Below are 7,080 nucleotides of genomic sequence, written 5' to 3' on the forward strand. Positions count from 1 at the left end.
TTCTGGATCTTCAAGGATTCTGAAGGGGCTCCAGATTAGTTTAAAGGGAATCCACTGACTCCTTAATTTCTCCTAATCCCCAGTCCATTTTTTTTCTAAAGTCTTATCATGCATTATTTCAATAATATTCTTGGCCATACCATAAATTCCTTTGCTTTTGTGTCTTTTCATCACAACTCATGAGCAAATCCTCATGTCTCATGCAGCCTACTTTCTGTTTTCTCTCTGTCATTGCCCAGGTGAGCCAAGTGCCCCACAATGCTCCTTTGGGGATTATTATAAATTGAGTTCACTAGCTTTAAAGGAGCCATCAAAACTGTTTACCAGTCCTACTTGACTCTCTGGTCCTCTGCTGTCTCAATTCCCCATTATCTTGTTGCTGAGGTCCAGATAAACACACACACACACACACACACACACACACACACATTTTTATGACTCATCGGTAGAAAGAAAGAAATAATAAACAAGCTTTCTACATTTGCTGGAAGAATTAAATGAATTGTTATATGAAGCTCTTAAAATATTGCCTGGTGAACAAGGGCTACATATCATTATTATTGTTGTTATTATTGTAATGATTATTATATACAGTTGCCTAATCTACATTTCTATTTGAAGGCAGCTTAAATTCAACATAACAGGGCTGAATTTATGACCTTCTCAAACAAACATTTTAGGAACACCTAGTTCAATGAATTGAACTGCCATTCATCCAATTTTACAAGCCAACGCCAAGGAGACATTCTTGACACTTCTTTTCTCTCTCACCAGTCCTCATGCTGATATCCAATCTATTAAGCAGCCAACAGTGTGGCAGGCACAGTGTGTTGTAGGAAGCACTAAACGGTTTCTTTCCCTCTCTTTCCTGTATTCTAGCTGCATTTTCCTCCTTCCATGTTCTTACACACGCAAAGCTTTTGCCGATACTGCATCTTCCATCCATTATGCTCCTATTCTACCTGCTCAGGTCTAATCTTGATTAACTTTTTCACTTCCTCTCTTCACTTTCACTGGGATATAATCTTTGTTCTCTCCACAGGCCAGGTAGCTTTTTTCTATCTTCTCTTAGAATTGTTTTTTGTTTTTTCATAAGACTACAATCAGTTTTAACTAAGCATCCTTGGGGCTGATAATGTGATTAGTTATCCTCTATCTAGAATACAAGATCCACACGATGCAGAAACCACATCTGTTTTTGCTGACCATTATATCCGCATAGCTTAGTACAGTTCCCAGGGCCCAGTTGAAGATAAAAATGTATTCTCCAGAAAATGAGAGAGGCACTATTTCCAAAATGAAAATGGAAATCCTTTAAGACAACAAAAGAACCAGTAAACAAATGAGATATAGAACAGAAAAAAGGTAGAGAAAATCACTGAATCCAAAGTCAGTTCTTTAAAGAGATCAACAAAATTGGAGCATTTTTAGCTAGACTGACCAGGAGGAGAGAAGATGGATATACTAGAAGATAGACTAACATTACAAATGAAAGAGAAGACATTATTGCCAATCTTACAGAAATAAAAAGTATTATAAGACAATACTTATATTTTATGACAAGTTAGATTATGTAGGTAAAATTTATTAAATTCTAGAAAAAAAAGCAAGTTACTGAAATAGATTTAGAAAGATTAGAAAATTGGACCATATATCATAAGTAAAAATTTGATTTACTAATTTAGAAAACTTCCCACTAAAGCATCTAAGCCCAGAAGTGCTTCATGAATTCTAGCAAACATTTAAAGGAGAATGAATACAAATCTTTCAAAAACCCTTGCAAAATATAGAAAAGAAGGGATTACTTCTGAGCTCATTATATGAGACCACAATTATGATATCAACCAAATGAAGACAATAGATAAGGGAGGAAAACCTACAGAACAATATCCTTAGATTCAAAAATCTTCAATAAAATACTAGCAGTGATTCCAGAAACATAAAAGGAATTACTCAGAGTCAATTATATATCGTGATGTGAAAGAATGAATTTGGACCTCCATCTCACACCACATAAAATGTGTGTGTGTGTGTGTGTGTGTGTGTGTGTGTGTGTGTGTGTGTGTGTGAGAGAGAGAGAGAGAGAGAGAGAGAGAGAGAGTGTATTTCAAGCCACATATGTAATTTCAAATGTTTTAGTAGTCACTTTGAGAAGTTTTTACTTTAAAAAGCGTGTGATGGGAAAAATTTGAATGCTACCCTTCTTTTTTAAAAATGTTTGTTTATTCATTTATTTTGAGGGAGAGAGAATGAGAGCAAGCAGGGGAGGGTCAGAGAGAGGGAGAGAGAGAGAGAATCCCAAGCAGGCTCTGCATTGTCAGCGCAGAGCACAAAAAGGGACTCAATTTCATGAACCTGAACTGAAAGCATGAGTTATACACTTAACCAACTGAGTCACCCAAGTGCCCCTGAATGCTTCTTTCTAAGACAAGGAACCTAGCAAGAATTTTTGCTTTAGCTATTTATTTCTATTCAAGATAGTGAAGGTTCTAGCCAGCACAAGATAAGAGATAGGAATTAAACTAACCAGGTTTTTCTTTAATCACATATGGCATAATTGTCTATGGAGAAAATCTCACGGAATCTACAAGAAAGCTTCTAGAACCCCTGAGTTTAGGAAAATTTTAGAATACAACATAAATATAAATGATCAATTTTATTTCTAGATACTAGTAACAAACAATTGGGTACTGAAATAAAAATACCACTTAAAATAATAGCAAAAATATGAAAAATTAGGAATAAATCTGATAGAGTATGTGCAAGACCTGTTCACTGTAAACTACAAAACATTTATGAACAGAATTAAAGATCTAAACAAATTGGGAGACATACCACATTAATTCTTGGGAGTCTTGATATTGTTAATGTGTCACTTCTTCCACATTAATTCATAGAGTTGATACGATGAAGTCAATATCCTACCAAGTACTTTATGAAAACTGGCAACTTTAAAAATAAAGAGCAGATTTGGAGCACTTATACTACTTATTGTATAAGTATATCATCAAGACAATATGATGTTGCATAAAGGTAGACAAGCAGAGCAATGTAATAGAATAGAAAAATCCAATAATTGTATGTATATATTCAGGTAAATTTCCACCAAGACTCATAGGCAATTCAATGGAGAAAGAATAGTTGTTTCAATAAGTTACAACGGAATAATTAGATGTCCAAATATAGAAAATTTAACTTGAATCCATTTCTTATACTATATACAAAAATGAGCTAAAAATGAATCATAGACCTAAATGCAAAAAGAAAACTATAAAATGTGTGGAAGTAAAACATAGGAGAAAATCTTTGTGACCTTGCATTATTAGACAAAGATTTTTTACATGCAATAAATTTGCAGCCAATAGCAAATTTAATAAACTGGATTCATCAAAATTAAGAACTTAGGCTTTTCGAAAGGAAGAGAGTGAAAACACAAGTCACAGACTAGGAGAAGATATTTCTTTATTCATTTGATGAAGGACATGTAGATAATATATATTCACAAGCTGAATAACTCTCAAAACTCAGTAAGATTACACAAAAATATATTATAATAGTGTAATAAGTCGGACAAAAATTTAAAAGATGCTTCAGAAAAGAGAAATACAGAAATATACAGACTGTAAATAAGTACATGAAAAATATTCACCGTAATCAGTCCGTAGAGGAATACAAATTAAGACCAAAATTTGATACTAACACATATTATTAGACTATCTAAAATTAAAAAGACATACCATATTAAGTACTGGAGAGGATGTCTCATACAACTCAATATCTCATACACTGATGGGAGTATAAAATGATACAATCACTTTAGAACTAGTTCAACAGTTTTTTTAAAAAGCTGAGTATACATCTAGTATGTGACCTAATCATTCCACTCCTAGGTATTTTATCCAAAAGAAATGAAAGCATATGTCCACAAATGACTGGAACTCAAAATTTCATAGCAACTTGATTTGTAATCACCAAAAATTGAAAGAATCCAAATGGCCATCATTATGTGAATGGATAAGGAAATTGTGGTATATTCATAAAATGGGATAATATCCTTCAATAAAAAGGAATAAGCTATTGCTACATGGAAACACATGGATGTATTTCCAAATAATTTTTCTGAATGAATAAGCCTGAGGAAGAGTGTCTGCTGTATGGTTCCATTTGCATGAATTCTAGGAAATCCAAACTCTGTAGTGAAAGAAAGCAAATAAGTATTTGCTTCAAGATGAGTGTAGGCATAAGCAGTGGGAGGGAGGCATCAAAGGGGACATTAGGAAATTATTTGGGATACTTGTTACTTTGATGGTGGTGATGGTTTCACAGGGGCATGCATATGTAAATAGTTACCAGATTGCACCCTTTAAACATGTTAAGTTAATTGAGTGTCAAATAAACCTGAACAAAGGTGTTTAAAACCTATTATGGAGGCTCTACTAGAAGTTTGTACTGGCCATAGTAGTGTCAGGCAGAATTGTCATTTCTACTCGTGTATCTGTAGATTTCAAGGAGGACTAAAAACTTGCCTTGATTAAGGTCACTTGTTCCTTGCCCGAATTTCAGGGTTTGTTCTGATAGCTGTTGTTATTGATATCATTTTAATTATATAATTGGTCAAATCATTTTCATTGCCAGTAAATTATGAAAGCCTGAGGTGGGTCTTGAACTCACGAACTTGTGAGATCATGACCTGACCCAAAACCAGGAGTCAGTTCCTAACTGACTGAGCCAACCAGGCACCCCATATTTTACTTGAAATGTTAATACAATTGCTTTTTAGGCTTTGACTGTCTCCAATAACCTGCATGTTTATTTTTGCCCTCTTATGTAGACCTTGTATCTGTTTAAAAAAGAACATTGTTTAGAACATTTTTCCATAGAATTTTTTCCAGGAAATGCTTTAAACCATGTTACACCCCAGAGTAATATGCCATATTCCCAGAAGTTATAGTGCCTCTCTGGTTCTCAGTCTAGAGTGGAGGATGGGGAAGGAGTAGATTTACTCTAGATATGATAAGTGAATATATATATTCATATATGTAATATATATATATATATATATATATATATATACTGAAATATTAAGTTATTATAATCAAAAGGAAGAATTATTGGTGTTATTTTCATATTGTTTATCTTCTAATTTTCTTAAAATAAACATAGTATTCTGTTTTAATAACAAAAAAATTAAAGAAACAAGTTGGAGAAACCAGAATCAATTTTTTCACCTTTCAAATTGATGAAGCTAAAATTATCCAAAGAGAGTATAAAACTTTCTAAATTGAAAAACAAAAAGAAAAGGACATTATTGAAATGTAAAATTCACGAAATCAATGATGAGACCTTATTTTCAGTACAAACTATATTTTGTTACAATCCATCTATTCAGTATCAGAAATTTGTGTTATATATAAAGGCTACAAAAATTAGTAAAACACCACTGCTGCCTTTAAAATAATAGCCCAATGGAGGAGATGGACACATATATAAGTATAGAAGCTTCTCTACTGCATACACATTAAGTTCGGAAAATTTCTCCTTAAATTCAAATTGTTTGATTAACGTAAGGGCTATAGATAAAAACACTAATACCATTTGTGGGTGGTAGTCACACTTGACTGGCTTTTAACTTAAATGTTGTCCCCCCCACCTTGTTGTAAAGGGGCTCTATTTACTTATTTATTTTGAGAGACAGAGAGAGAGACAGAGAAAGAGAATGCACACTCACGAGCAGGGGAAGGGCAAAGAGAGGGAGAGAGAGAATCCCAAGCAGGTCCCATGCTCAGCATGGAGCCCCATGCAGGGCTTGATCTAACTAACTGTGAGATCATGACCTGAGCCGATATCAAGTGTTAAGTGTTCAATCGACCTAGCCACCCAGGTGTCCTCCCCCTTTTTAAATAAAAATTCATAAGTATAAGCAATGTTGTGTATATAGCGGTGGTGCTCCTTCAACATGTAGTATGGTAGAGAGAGGGTACTAAATGCCAAGAAGACACAAAAACAAGAAAGGGAGGGTATTGAAGACCATCAGATATCTTTTTGGGAATCAAAAGGCTAGCACATAACATTAATGAGTGGACAACGAAATCTTGTAGAAAGATTATAACTTTATCTTTTGGGGAACTTAAATTCTCAGTTTTGTACTTCTTAGGATCAGTGCCTTTATTCAGCAGTGGTAAACAGAGATGTAGTAGGTAGATGGTCAGACTGAATCTCCACTATTGTAGGACTGTCCAAGAAATTTCTAATATTGCCAATTTAGACTTTTTAGATTTGTTGTTTTTGCAAATTTCTCCTCTGTAATTAATTTAGGTGAGACAAGTACACACACACACAACTGATTCTCATTATTTGTGGATTCTATATTGTAAATTTGCCTACTTGCTAGAATTTATCTGTAACACTAAAGCCAATACTTGTGAAGTTTTATGCTTGCTTCGGTGGCACATACACTAATTCTGGAATGATACAGAGATTAGTGTGCCCCTGCACAAGGATGACACACAGATTCGTGAAGTGTTCCATAAAAAGAAAATATCTGCAGGGTTTTCAATCATTCGCAGACAATGCACAAAATGAAAAATTGGAATCACCTGATACACATTTCCAGTTGAAGTCAAATAAGGCCACACTCTGTCCTTTTGTTTCAGCTCTGATATCGTAAACAAGTGTGTTTTTCATGGTTCATTAAGTGTCACGTTGCTTTGGTATTTTTGTGCTTTCTGTAGATTTCACTGTTTAAAATGACCCCCAAGTATAGTGCTCAAGTGCTGTCTAGTGTTACTAAGTGCAAGAAAGCTGTGATGCGCCTAACGGAGAAATACATGTGTTAGATAACCTTCATTCAAACATAAGTTCTAGTGTTGTTGGTCCCGAGTTTAATGTTAATGACTTGGCAATATATATTAAATAAGGTATCTTTAAACAGAAATACACATAAAACAAAGCTTTGTATTGATCAGTTGATGAGAATGTTGTGACAAGAGGCTTGAAGGAACCTAACTCTGTATTTCCCCCGGGAGCAATGATTCAGTGTTTGCTAACTCAGTGTTTGCAACAATTCAATAGAATGGAACT

General features: G+C 34.2%; 1 non-coding gene across 1 annotated transcript; it reads left to right on the forward strand.

Annotated features, from left to right (window-relative positions):
• Positions 1-6,431: 6,431 nt before the first annotated feature.
• Positions 6,432-6,534, forward strand: LOC132670527 (U6 spliceosomal RNA). Its single transcript, XR_009606761.3, has one exon. It is a non-coding gene; the product is annotated as a U6 spliceosomal RNA (small nuclear RNA).
• The last annotated feature ends 546 nt before the right edge of the window (positions 6,535-7,080 follow it).

This window comes from Panthera onca, chromosome B3 (genome assembly GCF_046562875.1).
Source record: "Panthera onca isolate mPanOnc1 chromosome B3, mPanOnc1 haplotype 2, whole genome shotgun sequence".
Taxonomy (NCBI): Eukaryota; Metazoa; Chordata; class Mammalia; order Carnivora; family Felidae; genus Panthera; species Panthera onca.